This window comes from Epinephelus lanceolatus, chromosome 6 (genome assembly GCF_041903045.1).
Source record: "Epinephelus lanceolatus isolate andai-2023 chromosome 6, ASM4190304v1, whole genome shotgun sequence".
NCBI lineage: Eukaryota > Metazoa > Chordata > Actinopteri > Perciformes > Serranidae > Epinephelus > Epinephelus lanceolatus.
In genome coordinates, this window is record NC_135739.1 from 34652293 (window position 1) to 34670864 (window position 18572).

Sequence of the window (18572 nt, forward strand, 5' to 3'; positions counted from 1 at the left end):
GCTCTTATTCACACAAATAAAATACACATGTCCTTCAGTGACTCAGCGGTAAGAGTGTTTCATTTCTGCTGTGTATACATAGTACACACACTTTTCATACACCATCTGAAAGGGAAATCTGTCTGCAGATTCAAAAGCCTAACTTACAATACAAGGAGCCAAAATTATGAATAATATGAGGATAGAGTATTGCCATGATGGAAAATTAGCTTCCATGAGCCACCATATTTTTACATGGTGTGGACAAGACATCTCTACCCTGTTTGTGAGGTTGTGTGTGTGTGTGTGTGTCTTCAGGATAGGTAGACTGGCAAGAATGGCTCTGCTCAACTGGAAAAACACAATCATTTATAGTCCCTGAACACACACACACACACACACACACACACACACACACACACACACAGAGGGATTATACAGCTGGTTTGTTGTCAGATATGTATTTGTACAGACAATAAACAACTTCCACCCTTTTCCCACCATGAAGGCACATTTTAATGTAAGAAATTACCAATTTGAAATTCATCACTTTACAATATTTATGAGCTTTTGTGTAAGTCTTCTAGACGATTGATTTTCCAACAACAAAGCACATCAATGCACTGCTCTCTGGCAGCCAGTTATCAGTGGTTACACGTCCGAGCATATTTGGACACAACCAGTGAGTGAGATTATCAAAGTGATACTTGATCGAAACAGCGTTTTTAATCACAGGAGATAACTTAAAGTTTCAAATTTCCGGATGATATTCACAGTGTCCTGATATCAAGATTTTTTAAAGCCCTTAATTCAGTACGGTCACCTCACACAAATGCTCGTTCTCAGCAGCTCTCTGTCTGCTCCACATTCATTCACACCTGGAACCTGCCCTGCACAAACACCGTCTTATCTGCTTCCCACTGTGGTGGATGCTGGTCATTTAAGGGCACCACAATAGTGGTTTTAAGGGAGGGACAAGTGCTGCTCATTTGCCTCTTAACCATTCTTAACCTGCCAGACCAGAGATCAAATCTGCATCTTTCCAGTTATAAGTCCACATATTGATCTTTGCTGCCAACCAAGAGACTACAAAACTCTCAGAAATACTCAGGATTTGATACAAAGTTGCGGAAAGACAGTGAACATTTACAGCCTTTACATCAATCAAAAAATTCCTCTTAATCTAAGTCAGCATTGTAATACAAACAAACTACACAAATTACTATATGGTAGCTTAAGTCAACACCTTGACTGTTCTGAAGTACAGAAACTTCTCAGTTAACACAGGACAAGTTAAAGGTGGAGATAAGCCATTCCCCTGGTATTTTAAACTGCGGACGCTGAAATCATGATAGCTATCAACTGTGCTGCCCTGGCTACCACTCTTTATGCTCCACTGTGCCTTTCTGTTTGTGTGTCAACACAAACCAAGGCCTGGACTGGAGAAAATAAGGGTCACAAAGGGAAATACGAGACAGCTGACCTCCTTGTTTGTTCTGTTATCATTTTCTTCAAATACAAAAGACAGCAGAGAGGCTTTCAAACAGCCATGCTGAATGGCACTGGATTTTTTGCCTTTATGACTCTACTGTGTAGCGTTTGTAGGGGTGAGTAGAAGCTCATTGGGTAGAGCATACACCATTAAGGCTGAGACCCTTACCACAGTGGTCTGGGTTAATGTCATCCCCCTCTCTCCCCTGCCTTTCCTGCCTCTCTCACTCACAATCAAATAAAGCATAAATACCCCAAAAACCTAAAACAGGTAATTTTAGCAGGCTCGATCCCATATGTAGCATTTGCCCTCCTTAAGTGTTCTCGAGCAAGACACTACTAATCCCTACTGACAATACAGTTGAAGTCTTAATGGCATTTTGATCCAGTTGCTATGGCCTTTGTGTCTTTTGACTAGTTGGTATTGTTCTGTGATATCCAGATTATAGAATATCTAATCATACTCCAGGGTCAAAATTTTACAGAACATATGGCTATTTAAAGGTGATATTGGTATCAATATTTGGAAATTGGGGGGAGGGGGGGGGGGGGGGTATATTGGCCAATAGTATTTTTTTTTTGACATTAACACATAACATAAAATTTATTGATTGATGCCTAGGTCAGCCTGATCATGCATTAGTCTAGCTTTGGTGCAAAACTGCCCTCAGCTCAGGTTTAAAAAATCCCCCTGTTAAATTAAGAATGGCACTGTTTGCACTGTTTGTCATATTTTCCGTGGAGACACAATTCAGTAGGTTCAGGTAGGTTTAATCTTCCTTACTATCGATCATGAAAAAAAACGATTACAAAAATTGGCAACAATGGTGGATGAGATCAGTGCAGCTGTACATGTCGAAAGTCCACACATAAATGGCAACTCTTTAATCAACATATTCCTTTGATCAATGTGAAGTCACCATGGACAAGCTGTCAACTTAAAAAAAGACAATTGGCAGGAGAGACACATCACTCTGGTCTGTTTGGCGAAAGCAGAACAAAACACACTAACCCCTTCAAACAAGAGGCTAATGTTGGCGCAATGTCAGGCTGAATGAATGAAATGAAACTAATTTTCAATTCAGTTTGATTATCTGTGTAATATCGCCTGTGTTTGTGGAATCACTGCACATTGAGGTCTACCATAAGTGACTCACTGAGGCCTGTAATTTGGGGTCATATTTCCACTGTGATCTGGAAAAGAACATTTGAGATTCAAAAACAGAAAGCAAGAGAACGACTGCAGTTAAAAAGCAGCCATCAGTCGAAGAACAGGCGGACAAACTGAAACCACTGACACAAACAAAAGGAGCCCAGCATGTTAAAAGAAACCAGTGGCGGGGTGAAACATGGACTGGCAGAGTAAACAGCACCCGCTGGTTTTCGCAACACAAGTTTTCATCAGCGAGAAAGAAGCTGAAAAAGATCTCAGTGGCACAAATAAGTCAGTGCCAAGCATCTAAGCTGCCAATTTTGATCACAGTTTGCAGTTCAAATACACAGATTTAGCCCAAAAAGATGCAGCCAAGATGTGAAACAGTGATAAAGATGAGCAGCTGCTCTGCAGGATGTTGCACAGAAACACATCAGGATGCCTGTTTTTTCATTATCATCTGCATCCTGCTGGTCTGGCTGCCTCTTCTAAAGCCCACCAGCCCGTCTGTTACAAGCCTGGCCCGCAAGCACGCCTGTCCACCTCCTTTCAGCCAGTGTGTCTGTCTGGTTGCGTCAGCCTGTGTGACGCTGTCTATGAATAAGTAATAGAGTATGAGCTCATCCTGTAGTTTGTGGCAAGCTGAGCACAGACTGGCTCACTGGGGAAATGACAACATCTTTGTGCTCCAGGTTTCTCTGCTCGCAGGAAAAGCAGTAGGAGGATGAAAATGATGAGGATGGTTTTAAGCATAGCTGACTGAATCTGGGGGCTACAATCTGGCCAGCACTGTGCGCTGCTGCAGCACCTGCACTGTAATGGATCCTGTCTATTCAGAGTCCAGTATCTCACTTATTCTAGCACTCAGCTTCCCACTTTTGTATAACATCATGAGGCCAGCAATTGCTGACTTGCTAAGGGTACGAAAGCTCTCCAATATATTCCTATCTCATTACTATTTTAGTGAAATTTGGTTTCCTCTTCAACAAATCATCTAGTTTCGGTCCCAGTTGTACCTTTCAGCATAAAAATATAAGGCTGGCACCAATATTTTTGTGGTTCTAGTTTTTGCAATTAATAAATAATTCAAAAAAAAACACTGCCATTGACCAAATATTCTGTATTATATAATCTAGATTACACCTCATGTCAGTGTAATTCTTAGAGGATAAAATCTACCATTGTCCATTGCAGCATCCAAAAAGGTGAGCAATTCAAAAAACCTACTTAGTTAATTCCTTGGTTCACTTGCTGTTCATTAATCAGAGCAGGGAGACAAATATGAGCTTCACAAATATGCTGAAAAATATTAGACAGAAATAGTACGATATTAACAAATACTGATGCAAAAATAACAAGCCTCATATCAGCTGGTCTCTGACAGCAACAAAAAAGTGCTCCAGCAGCCATGTTATCAGCAGCAACATCCTGTCACACAATCATCACATAATCGCAGGAAGGGATGCCTTCACAAACAAAACAATAACAACAGACCCTCCTTCGCAGCGCATTTGTACAGTGTGTACTGAATTGAAAACTGCTTGTGACAGTACAAGCAGTTTTCTTGACAGTACAAGCAGCAATAATTACAGCATACAACAAAATATTTTTAGTCTGCACAACAAGTTCTCCAACGAGAAAATCATGACTGAAGATACAACTGCAACACAAATCTGCTAAAAATAAATTTCGTACATTAGCATGTCATGTCATGCTACATTTTATTTTATGTAAGACCAACCACAGATGTGGGCTTTGAATAGCTGTATATAATCCACATTGAGTTTTTCTCTAAAGACTCAGACTCCATGTGAATGCTGATGTGTGTTCTTTGCAGAAAATATTTTGACATGTCACAATAAGAAAATCAATAATGGTTGAATTTCAATGAAGCTGCTTTAGTTTCAAGATCCTGGTATTGTGCATGCTGGCACACTGGAACAAAACGAGTCATTGTTAATGTTATACAACATTTGTCTTGCTAGATTTCAAAGGCAATGAAATGGCATAAGTGTTCCGTACACATATTTTTTATGAAAGTTTTTAATTAACTTCCAATGACAGCAAAAATGTATTTACTGTAAGCATAAATGATTTAACCTATACTACATTGTCAGAAAATCCCTTACTCTAAGTCAGAAATAATGTAAAAACTAAAGAAACAAAAGGCAGGTTTGTAAATGTATTGTAGTATAAATCATTGCCACATAACTTACTAAACTGCCACAATTCATTTAGCCTATATTTTATATATTGATTTATGAATTGAGAAGTTTTCCTTGTGAAAACATTAACATATTGCAGGTATATTGGTATCTGTGCATGTTTTGGCTATTAAGAAAACAAGAAACATAAGAACAGAAATGCCATAGATATTCTGGGGGTCATTTTGTGACACTATCATTTAGGGCCTACTGTCCACCAGAGTGCACTGGCAAAGTTATTTTTCAACTGTAAAATGTTCCACTTAGTACGTATATATCCGGGACTCAGAATAAATAACTACATTTAAGGGGTCATTAAAAAAAATGCTAAAAGCAGCAGCCGAGTATCTGGGCTTCAATTATCGTCATTATATTTACACTACAATTTTTACATGGGCACATGCCTAATTGGACACATGCCGCTGTGACTACAGTGTTTGTTTCCTTTCCAGATTTAAACCCAAAAATGGGTCACAGTTCTACTTCCGCAGCGGTTCTCACTGACAAAGCCACGACTCTGATTTAATGAGCTTCGATCTCAGGGTGGGAGAATAAATTAGTCATTTAGCTCCCAGACGTCGAGAGCTCAAGACACCCTGTGTGAAGATCCCACAGTCTTCTGTACACCCTGATAACCAATCAGACAGCGAGACAGCCCCTCCCCAGCCAATCAGAGAGCCAAACAAGCTGTGCGCATTCCATGGGAGTAGGCAGGTTAATTAGCATAGAAAATGCTGCTAGGACAAAAGACTAATTACAAACTGTGGCATTCCAGAGCACACATGCACACGCACACGCGCACACACACACACACACACACACACACACACACAAGGCAGAGACTGGGTGGGAAATGTCAACTTGTCTGAAACACTGGCATCACTCTGAAGACCCCTGGGCTCTGTCTGCACCGTGTGTGTTTGTGTGACCGTGATTCTGTGTGTGTGTTTACTGTGTCTATCGGTGTTCATCTTCCTCGAAAACAACCAGAAAAAGAAGCTCTCTTCCAGGAATGAGATGGGGGGGGGGGGGGGGGGGGGGGGCAGTTATTTGTGTGTGAGAGGGAGGAGAAGAGTGGCATTTGGAGAGGGGAGGCAAGAAAAACAAGAGGAAGGTGGGAAGAAAATTGGACAGGAGAACAAGCTCTGTTCAAGATAAAATGCTCTGTCACGTAAAATCATTTTAAATAATAATATCAATATGAACAAATCAAAATACAGCATGTTGATTTGCAACACTGCCCACTATATAAAATGGTAAGGGGTAAAAAAAAAAAAATCTTACTGCATAGATTATATGTTGATATAACCTCTTAATGTATAAATCATATACACTCCACACTCATTTATTATCATTAAACATTGATTATACTTTTGGACAATTCCACAAAGGTAATACTTTGAGGTTTTGGACTGATGGTTGGACAAAACAAGAGCTGATCTGCAACTCTTTGAACTGTGAGTGGAGGCCAAAGCACCAGGAGGTAAGCACACACAGTTCATACCTGTGTATATTACAGACACACACACATTCTTTGCTTTTTCCTTGCTGAGAGCATCTGGACTTGAATAGACTTGGATTTGTTGCTATAAAGGTTGTTGTGCTGAAAAGACTCCAATTTCCATCTATGGGCAAAACAGACAGGATCACTAGCACACTGTTGACCTCACCTCCCTTGCTGCTCTGCAGGCAGGAGAGACAGCCAGCTTGTTGGACTGCTGCTTTACAAACTCTTTGCTGAAGGTTTTAGCTTAAAGATGGATGTATTTTGATCAGTGACGCCCCAGAGAGCTCTTAATAGAGAGCCCTCCTATCCCATTAGCCTACCTCTGTGTGTTGGGAGTTTGATAAATGCTTAAACTGTATGAACACTGGCAGCTCTTCATCTTCCTTTGTTGTTAAAACAACAAAACATCAGATTAAATGTACAAATGTAGTTTCAGACCTTCTTCTAATCATCTCTAGATTTAACGAAAATGCTGCTAAAACAATGTGTGGAACATGAGATGAGATAGAGGAGGCTGTTGCACCTGCAATGTAGAAACTGATACTTTATAGCACTGTTTAATATCTTATTCTCCTTTAGAAGTCTTATAACTGCTGATAGCCTATTCTACAGATATTTCATGTTGTTTGCTGGCACTCAACCAAACATGACCTACCTTTGTAGCGGTGTTCGTAACTGAATTACTTCAATGTTCAATTAGCTGTTTACACAGTTTTATCTACACCCTGTAAACAAACACACACACACACACACACACACACACACACACACACACACACACACCTCTATCACTCTATTTGGTTGGACTTGCAGGATCTATTTCATGTTTTTTCCTTCCCGTGCGGAAAAAACTACTGCATGTCTGTAGTACTGAACAAACAGACCAAACTGACTATACACACAAGCCATAAAGGAAATATGTCATTTATAATTGTTTAAATTATAGGTAATTTTAGCAGTTTTATATGAATCAGGGAGTGTGTCTCATGGATCCCAGTCAGCTTTAAGTCAGTGAGCTGCTTCCCTCCTGCAGACAGTCACTGTGACTCCACACTTGGCTCCATTCACATCACTGATCGGTGCATTAAAACTCATCATATGGTTGTGGGTGTGTGTGTGTGTGTTATCCTGGAGTACACCACTGGAATCACATAGGCTTCCTGTAAGGTGTGTCACCTATTGTCCAATGCAGCGATACATTTGTTTACATCAGTTCAAACTGTTCAGTTGAGGTAAATAAATGGGTGTTTCTTCCTCTTATGTAATAGCTGAAACTTCTGTTTCCCAGTCTGCGTATCAATTACTGCTGAGATGGACGATTATCCAAGAGTGCACTGATTTACACCTTACTCACAGCTGTGCAGACGTTAAAAAGGATATCCAGTAAATACTTTATAACAGCAAAAAGTCAAATCTAAGAAACTGTATCAGAACTGGAAATCTTGTATTATTGTTATCTCTCTTAACAGACTCTCCACTGTAATGTGTGCTTTCAGTTTCACCCAGGAGGCGATCTAACAGGAACCTGTGTTCACTGTATGCCAGCAAACACAGCTCATAGGAGGACATCAAAAACAACCTCTTTCCTAAAACCGGAGAGGAGCGCAGGACAAAAACATTGCAACTGCTAATAAATACCTCCAACACAGATGTTTAAACACTGAAGCTGATTGGCAACTGGAAAGTTGTTACAGATGTTGGCTTAAAAAGTCAACTATGGTCATCTCCATGTTTTTGTTTTTGTTACTGGTTTAATACAGAGACAGCATACACGCCAGGGACAGAAAAGAAGATCCATCTTCTGGTCTGTACTTTTAGAGGTAAAAATGTATGCCACTCTGCTCTGGAGCTGAGATGATCTGTCAACTGACACAGTTTCACGTTCTTAAATTTGAGGGTTTTCTGTAGGGCTGACACGTTCTGGATAGTTGGTTGATTGGTCAGTCAATATGCTCTTATCCAATGAAAGTCTTACTGGTCAGAGAACTGCTGGTGTTACTTTCGTAATGCCGTCTGTCCACCAAAGCGTTTTACCAGACATTCTTCTGAAAATGCCCAGTTGGGAGTGCTTTCTTTGGAGGCGTGGCCTTTGTTCAGCTAAAACACTTCGGTAGAGCACTTGCTCTGGCCCTTGTTCTGGATGAAGGATAGGCTGAGATATGTAGGGAGAGAGGACGAACATGGCGGGCTGTGTGTGTTAATATCTCCACCACTGTTGTTGAAGACGGTTGGTTCTTGTGGTATTTGTCACACCCATCCTCCACTGTAATTGGACCACTTCGTAAAAAGTGATGGTAATGAGCGCAGCGTTTTTAATTTACAGATAGCATGCATATATTTTTTCCTCCAACAACTGGTTGAAGAGCAGGTAGACTTTTTAGTTGACCAAGAATTTCTTTGGTTGACTACAGCCCTAATCTGTTGCTTTTTTCCCTATATTATGACTGAAAACAGAACATTTTTGGATTTAAGTGTGTTGGTCAAACAGAACAAGCAATTCAAATACTTAACCTTGAGCTTTAGGAGACTGTGAAAGGCATGTATCACTACTTATTAACATTTTATAAATCAAATGATTAATTGAGAAGGCCTAAAAAAATCTAAAAATGAATCCCTGTTATGTCAATGGATTTTAATTGTCATACAAGTTTCTGGCTGTGGTGCAATTTTCTCCGGCTAGTCGGCCAGTGGGCCATCTTTGAATGAACACAGACAAAACCCATCAGGAGGTGTCTGTGTCCGAGTTGGAGATGGGTCAGTCAAACATTAACCCAACCCTGCCACAGTGGGACTCTGTTCCACTAAATAAGCACTTCAGTGGGCCTATTATCTCTGCAAGAGTCATCCAGTGAATGTTGCCTAGTAGCATTGTTGTACTCATGTACTTATATTTAGTTAAAAAAAAAGACTTTCACATAGTTGGTTCACATTTCAGGTCAAACATGTAGCTATAGGAGGAGCTGTAAAGACGTTGCTGCCTAAAATATGACCATAAATCAGTGACAGTCAAACTTTAACCACTTAAAAGTTTGTCAATGCTTAACAAGCTTTTTGCTGAGTGTGGAAAGAATGACATCTCAAGAGGAGAGGAAACATCAGAGAGACGCACAGTGCACATGTGTGTGTCATGTGCTGATAATAAACATGGACGACACAGATTTTATCATCTGACCTCCTTTGCCACAATAAAGACTCTGTTGCTGCAGCACAGCCATGCATAGACGCTGCCCCTCTCTCGCTCTTTCTTTCATACAAACAGAACAATAAACAATTCTATATACAGTACAGGCCAAAAGTTTGGACACACCTTCTCATTCAATGCGTTTTCTTTATTTTCATGACTATTTACATTGTAGATTCTCACTGAAGGCATCAAAACTATGAATGAACACATGTGGAGTTATGTACTTAACAAAAAAAGGTGAAATAACTGAAAACATGTTTTATATTCTAGTTTCTTCAAAATAGCCACCCTTTGCTCTGATTACTGCTTTGCACACTCTTGGCATTCTCTCCATGAGCTTCAAGAGGTAGTCACCTGAAATGGTTTTCCAACAGTCTTGAAGGAGTTCCCAGAGGTGTTTAGCACTTGTTGGCCCCTTTGCCTTCACTCTGCGGTCCAGCTCACCCCAAACCATCTGGATTGGGTTCAGGTCCGGTGACTGTGGAGGCCAGGTCATCTGCCGCAGCACTCCATCACTCTCCTTCTTGGTCAAATAGCCCTTACACAGCCTGGAGGTGTGTTTGGGGTCATTGTCCTGTTGAAAAATAAATGATCGTCCAACTAAACGCAAACCGGATGGGATGGCATGTCGCTGCAGGATGCTGTGGTAGCCATGCTGGTTCAGTGTACCTTCAATTTTGAATAAATCCCCAACAGTGTCATCAGCAAAACACCCCCACACCATCACACCTCCTCCTCCATGCTTCACAGTGGGAACCAGGCATGTGGAATCCATCCGTTCACCTTTTCTGCGTCTCACAAAGACACAGCGGTTGGAACCAAAGATCTCAAATTTGGACTCATCAGACCAAAGCACAGATTTCCACTGGTCTAATGTCCATTCCTTGTGTTTCTTGGCCCAAACAAATCTCTTCTGCTTGTTGCCTCTCCTTAGCAGTGGTTTCCTAGCAGCTATTTGACCATGAAGGCCTGATTCGCGCAGTCTCCTCTTAACAGTTGTTCTAGAGATGGGTCTGCTGCTAGAACTCTGTGTGGCATTCATCTGGTCTCTGATCTGAGCTGCTGTTAACCTGTGATTTCTGAGGCTGGTGACTCGGATGAACTTATCCTCAGAAGCAGAGGTGACTCTTGGTCTTCCTTTCCTGGGTCGGGCCTCATGTGTGCCAGTTTCGTTGTAGCGCTTGATGGTTTTTGCGACTCCACTTGGGGACACATTTAAAGTTTTTGCAATTTTCCGCACTGACTGACCTTCATTTCTTAAAGTAATGATGGCCACTCGTTTTTCTTTAGTTAGCTGATTGGTTCTTGGCATAATATGAATTTTAACAGTTGTCCAATAGGGCTGTCGGCTGTGTATTAACCTGACTTCTGCACAACACAACTGATGGTCCCAACCCCATTGATAAAGCAAGAAATTCCACTAATTAACCCTGATAAGGCACACCTGTGAAGTGGAAACCATTTCAGGTGACTACCTCTTGAAGCTCATGGAGAGAATGCCAAGAGTGTGCAAAGCAGTAATCAGAGCAAAGGGTGGCTATTTTGAAGAAACTAGAATATAAAACATGTTTTCAGTTATTTCACCTTTTTTTGTTAAGTACATAACTCCACATGTGTTCATTCATAGTTTTGATGCCTTCAGTGAGAATCTACAATGTAAATAGTCATGAAAATAAACAAAACACATTGAATGAGAAGGTGTGTCCAAACTTTTGGCCTGTACTGTATTTATGCCAATGTGCTTTAACATGTTCAAAGACAGCAATACCTGCTGATGAACATTATTTTGCTTTAACTACATTCCACCTTTTGTCCTTAGCCCTTAACCGTCTCCAACATCTTTTAAGTTGTTGTATTAGCCAAAAAAAAAAATGAACAAGTTGCAGAGTTAAGAATACAGGAATACATGAAAGTGTGGACATGTTGCTGGTTACTGTGACAGTCCCAGTAACATCCTAACTTTGTTACAGGACAAACTTATTCCAGAAAACTTTTGAGAGCTATTGAATGTCAGTTTGCAATGAAAACACACTTTGCTTCAAATATACAACAGTAATAAACTTCAACACACAAAATTACCCACTACAAAATTAGAACACAGTGAAAGCAATATTTTAAAGGTCTAAAGAGCAGGACACACGGTAGACCATGGGCAGCCCTATATGCAGCCAGCTGTGCCAAGGACAACACAATGTGGGCAACTGAGGAAGCTCTTTGTAGACTGTGTGTCTTCTAACAGCTGGAGGACAATGGTTGTCCTGGAAAACGCTCCCATCTTGGCTTGGATGCAAGAAATATCACAAAGATTTTAATTCTAAAAACCCTTGCTTTGAAATTGTAAATAGTGCCACAAAAAGTTGGAGACAATAGTTGGGTTTCCATCCACCTATTTTTATTCCCATTTTCAACAATTGCGAAAAAAAACTTGAATGGAAACGCCAGAAATTCGAAAAAAAGGCTGAAATATCGCAAATAAGTTTTTACGCTTGGAGGGGGTGGAAAAGTCAGCGTATCGATATTAGGAAAATGCGACTTTTGGCAATGGAAACAGATTTAGCGAATAAACAATGACGTAGGCTACCGAATCCTACTAATACTTCACACACACACCTGTGTGAACTAAGAGAGAGGTAATTACTCCAGTGTTAGGTGAGTGTAGGCTATTTCACAATTTACCTGATTAGACTGGATGTGTTGAATACCGCTGCATCATGTGCGCTGCCTGGTGTACCAACACAGACATCACGGCATTATGTAGGCTACGCTGACAACGCTGATATGAGTGTGATGAGAGCTCTCGCAATAGCCAAGAAGTTCCTAACGAATCTCTCTATCTCGTCGTAGTCATGGATGTGCCGGTAATTGTTTACATCAGTTGTGGACATGAGACGCTCTCAATGACGTCATCTCACGGTGCCCTCTTCTTCTACGGGTATTCTTTTGCATTTTTATTTTTCATGAGAAGCGCCACCTTCTGCTCGACCTGTTGACTCCCAATACTCGCAAAATAATAATGAATGGAAATTGTGCATAAATTCGCATATTCTTTTGTGCATTTTCACAAAATTCGCTTAAAATTTGCGTTACATTTGGATGGAAATCCAGCTAATGACGAATCTATGGTGGTGTACATTGCTGCAATTGTAAAATAGATACAAATAACATCTGAAGGCCAATTTCCACCAGATGCATGTTGGTTGCGTCTGCGCTCCGGCACGGCAGCGGAGCCGATAGGATTCCATTCTAGTCAATGTGTGTGTTTCCACCAGCTGCGGCTGTGCTGCGTTCCGGCTCCGTCTCAGCTCCAGCACTCCGGAGCCCTCCGCAACAGATACGCAGGACTTCTATTTTTGCCGGACGCCAGAGCACAACGCAGCAATTCAGCACAGAGCAGATTGTGCGGGGCAGGAAGTCGTGCACAGAAACACAATAAAACATCCGGTTAATTTTCAAAATAAAATACACAGTGTTCACGGCGGATCATATTTCCCTGCACTACACCTTAAAAACTACATAATGGGCAGAGGCAGGCCTGAAGTCAACAGGTCAGAGGTTTTCAGACGTCATTTCACCCCGCGAACACCATGGACGAGGAGATATTCATCATGGCAGTGCACCGAGATGTCTTCCGGCGGAGCTGCACCGCTCCGCACAGCAAACGTAGCCGGTGGGTACTGACAGACGGCGGAGCACACAGCGGATAACCAGCACTGCCGTTCTGCAACAGACACGCATCCAGTGGAAATCCGGTGTAAGTTGACATTTTAACGCAGAATACAGTGAGCGTTGCTTGTAAAGTGTCATACAATACTTGATACGTCGCATAGTTTGCATTGAACACTCGCAATTGCTGAGAGTCATGTGTAGCTCATGAGAATCACCTCTTCACATTTATTCCAATAGAGATTAACCGCAGACGTCTCCTGCAATGTGTCAGGCCCATGAGACAACATTTAACCATACTAAAGACATTATGGCCTTTAGTCAGGGTAATTATGCATGCAAGTCATGTTAAATTCTTCAAGGATTTGCAGACAGTATAAATAACTGGTGAGGCAATCCTAATCCACTGACACCCCTTTCCAAAACCGAGGGATTGAGTAAAGGCAATTCCTGCTATATTTACTACCTGTCTGTGGCAAACACACATACACCTGAACGCTCCTGTCTGTGGCGAGCTCGTCAGGTTTCACAGCAACCTGATCCCCTCTATTGTCTTGCTCTGCTCTGCTGCTGCTGCTTCACACACACACACACACACACATCCTGACAGTCTGGTTAGGCAAGAGAGAGACAGACAGAGAGACAGATGACTGGATATCTAGAAAGAAATCAATCTAATCCAAATATGATCATGTCTCAACAAGTACAGGATACAACACATTTTTCACACTTAACCATGTTATCAACACATGCAGTTTTAACATTACATGTCTTTTTCTTCTCCTGTTGGTCGAATTAACTGCTCAGCCCAGCAGGTCAGCACAATATGTCCCCATCTCTTTCATTCCAGAAGTCTCAACCAACCCACTCAAATGCAAATGTCTGTCTCTGTCCAAAGATTAACCCTGTCCTCTAAGCCTGATTTGCAATTCAGTGAATTCTACATGCAGCAAGTCCTCTCAAGTTTTGACCACTTTTTAGCTGCAACATATCATACTGTGATGTTTATGGTAGACAAGTGAGCTAAATCTTTTAGTTCACAGGGCGAACAGTGGATACACAGTGCCAAGAATGAGCCAACAAACCATCGACCAACTGGAACTTTAACAAAACATAAACAGTATATATTGTAAAAGTACTTGGATGATCCATTCAACTGTTGTCTAGTCATGAATGTTTATTGCCTGATCAATGTTCAATTGAACCAAAGCTTGGGATTCACATGTTGACAAACCAATAATTCCAAAAAATTACAAAAGTTTAAACAACTCGATTAATCAATTAGTTGAACAACAGAACATCTTTTTATCGTCAAACAAATGTGATAATAGATTCATAAGTTTTGAAATAAAAATGCCACAGATTCTCTGGTTTCCACTTCTCAGACTTGAATATTTGCTCTTGTTGTCTTCTATGATAGTAAATGACATATATTTGAGTTTTGGACAGACAAAAACAAGCAATAATAATATTTTCAGACATTTAATAGATCAAACCATGAACCTACTATTTTCCTACTATATAAGACCAGATTGCTTTCCATTTTCCAAAGAGCCTAGCAACTACCACAGCTTTCAGTTACTTTGGTTGTTCAACTGTCAGCCATTTCTGCTACTGGGGGTAGAAACTTACATTGATACTCCTTGGTACCTGGGGACAGCTACCGATACCTACCAGGGAAAACAAAAGTGATATCCTGTTTGTGTTTTGGTTGCACAATGCCTGACGCACTTCCTTTGTGTCCTTAAGTGAGCCTTCATTTTCTAGAGGGATCGTACACAGTGGGAAATGCCAATGGTGTCATTATTCTATTGCTGTCAAATGTGCAATCAAAATGAACGTCATAATGACAAGTTAAAGCAAAAAAAATATTTTCAATTCTCTATTCCACTTTAATCTCAATGATTACTCAGCAGATCATCAATGATGAAAATACTGACTGATTGATTTCTTTATTTTGTGCCCAGCCCTCATGGATTTACAAGACACCATTACAATATCATTCAGTAATCAATCCACAATACAGGTTATCTTACTGCTCAGTCCCCAAACAAAATACTTTGCCTTCTATCTCAGGCCTGGCAAGAAAAATCTGCTGCAAGAAGGGTTCCCCTTCTAAACACAACTTTAAGTTTTAATAGTCATCCAATCCAACCAAAACAAATCAACATAAATAGAGGTCATTTTACTGGAAAGTAAATCCTTTATATCTTCGTATGCAGGACAGTAAAACAAAAATCTCACCTACACAACAAACAAAGTCTGTCCTTCTCCTTCCGAGAATGGCATTAAACCTACCAGTGTTTAAGGCTAATGGTGATGTTCCTGAGCATAAGTGGACATATTTGCTGACTGCAGCCCTTGAAATAACCCTGTAATTTAAAAATAAATCAGAATGCTGCAACTAATGTCATGTGGTACTTTCATTTTTAATATGCAAAATGTCTCAAACATTAAACATTATTGGGAAAGACCTTCAATAATGTGTTTCAGCTGACTCAAGTTACCTTAAAATTGTTAAATAAAAGGCTAAATACTTCAACATTCTTTTCTCTGCTTTATTTGTAAATGTCAGACAGCAGTAAACAGTGACTTTGATCAGGATCTGTTAGCTTGTCTCAGCCTGAGTCTGACCCTCCTTGCCTCGACACTGATCTTGGCCGGGGTCGACCCTCTGACACTGAAGGTCGACTGCCGGATTTCCTGGTTCACTATCTGATCTAAAAGGGTGAAAGAGAGGAAATTATTAGGCGGATTATTAGGCAGACATTTGAATATTAGAAGCGCTATTCCTAAGAATGAACAGCTGCAACATCTCCTATATGAATCAAATCTGGACTTTCTTTGCCTAACAGACACATGGTTACACGAAAATTCTCCAGCTGATGTATTAAAAGTGCACGGCTATAATATGTTCAGACGAGACAGAGCTGTTGGTCGTGGCGGGGGTGTGTTATTTTATGTCAAGGACAGTATAAATTGTAAGCAAATTCAGTGGTCCTGTATTAATGACTTGGAATGTGTTGGTCTCTTTCAGCCCAAATGTCGTTTATTATGATTGGAATTTATAGACCACCATCTGCCAAAAATGTGTTTTATGATAAACTCAATTCCCTAATTAAAGAGTGTGATACAAACAAGGAGATTATCTTATTAGGAGATTTTAATATAAACTGGAGTGATAAAGCTAAAAGGACAGAGTTAAAATATGTAACAAGTAAACTTGATTTCCAACAGGTTATCGAGGGACCAACAAGGATAACTAGCTCCTCAGAAACACTCATCGATTTGGCTTTCACTAATAGATCAGAAAGAATAAATAAATCTTATAATCTGGTTACAGGACTGTCTGACCATAATATGATTCTGATTGTAAGAAAGCTCACTAGAAGAAGATTTAATCTGTCTGCAAACAAGAAGATAGAACAGTATAAAATTCCGAACAAACAATTAACCAATCTTGAAAAGGCAATTAAAGAAATAGACTGGAATGAACACCTTGTGCATAAAAGTATGGATGATAACTGTAATTCCTTCATGGATGAATTTCAAACAACTATACATAATTTTATGCAGAAAGTGAAATGCAAACCAGGTAAAAGACACTATTTACCATGGTTAAATGAAAAAATACGGTCACTTATGAAACAAAGGGACCATGCTCTCAAGATGTCTCTCAAGAATAAAATGGAACATGAGAGACGTTTATTCATCACACTGAGAAATAAGTAGGGATGCACCGAAATGAAAATTTGTGGCCGAAGCCGAATAATATTAAGCGCTTGGCCGAATACCGAGTACCGAATACCGAATATCGTTGTTTAGTTTTTCATTAGTTTTTGCAGATGAACCCCCTCCAGATTAGTGTTGTCACGGTACCAAAATTGGGACCCACTGTATGATACCAATGAAAATATCATGGTTCTGAGTAGTATCACGATACCACAGTGAAAATGAGACAGATGTGCCTTTTGTCATTTATAAAAAGATAAATCACTTTTCTATAATACATCAATGATATTTCAATGGAATAAATTACTTATTGACTTATTCATACTTCAAAAACAGCATCAATAAGTGATTAACATAGGGGGGATCAAAATAAAATAAATTAATAAAATAAAAATCAACCAGCCACCCTCCTCCCCTCCATAAGTAAAGAACAGTCCCTAAAGCGCGGTGAGGTTTGTGGGCCGTGAACGGCTCGTTTCTCCTCTGACACATCACATACCTGTGTTCGGTTGGCTCAGCTGTTCAGGTACTTCTGGGCAGTCCACACACCAAAAGAGGATATTATTGGAGCCAACTTCTCCGTCGCCCAGTAAGCCAATGGCCGCCGTAATTGACAGGAATGCATTACTGTCTGTGTCTGTGACCCCCGTTCAACCCACAATCGGTGGGATTCACCTTTCGTTTCTGTTGCTGGTTGAAATCTGTAGGCTGCTTGCACAGCGTGCTGAATGATTTAAGCCTATTTTGCTCGCTCAAAACTATTTTTAGTCGCAAATCCGAGTGCGGTGATGGACGGATCGCCACACTGCTGACATTTTACTCCGCCCATCAAGGCACGCTGTTTGATTGCGTTATCAAAACACACCACTATTATTCGGCCTTGCTTTTAACTTATTCCACCGAATACCAAATGTGTTTTTTTTTGCAATATTCGTCCGAATATATTCGGTTACCGAATATTCGGTGCATCCCTAGAAATAAGGTTGTTGAGGAGCTCCGAATGGCAAAAGCAACATTTTTTATTAATGCTATTAGTGAAGCAAAGGGAAACGCCAAAAAAATCCGTCAGGGAAATCAAACAAACAGGGAAATCTAATACCATTAATAAAACAATTGAACTAAATATTGAGGGAAATGTAACTCATGATCCAACCACTGTGGCAACAGCATTTAATACTTATTTTATTGTTTCTACAAAAAAATTAATTTCTCTGGATCAAATTATCCTGCCACTCCCCTAAACACCGATGCTCCCATTTTGATTTTTACTGAAGTGACCAATTCTAAAGTTGACAGGATTATTTCCTCTCTTAATTGTTCAAGGGCAAAAGATGTATATGGGATGGACGCAGTATTCATAAAAACTCATAAGGAGGCACTCATTTCTCCTATTGCAAAAATTGTTAATTGGTCCATTAATGAAGGAGTGTTTCCAAGTGCTTGGAAAACTGCAATAATTACACCAGTGTTTAAATCAGGTGACCATATGGTCATTAGTAATTATAGACCCATTAGTATCCTTCCAGCAGTTTCAGAAATCGCAGAAAAATGGATCTCTGAACAAATAATATCACATTTGAACGCCACGCCCTTCTCATTGCATCCTATGCAATTTGGATTTCGAAAATTTCATTCTACTGAAACAGCAAATTGTTTTCT

At 40.2% G+C, this 18572-nt stretch overlaps 1 protein-coding gene across 3 annotated transcripts in view; it reads right to left on the reverse strand.

Annotated features, from left to right (window-relative positions):
- The window catches only part of fnbp1l (formin binding protein 1-like), a 60228-nt gene that overhangs the window by 22121 nt on the left and 19535 nt on the right, over positions 1-18572 (reverse strand). The gene's annotated exons all lie outside the window — the stretch shown is intronic.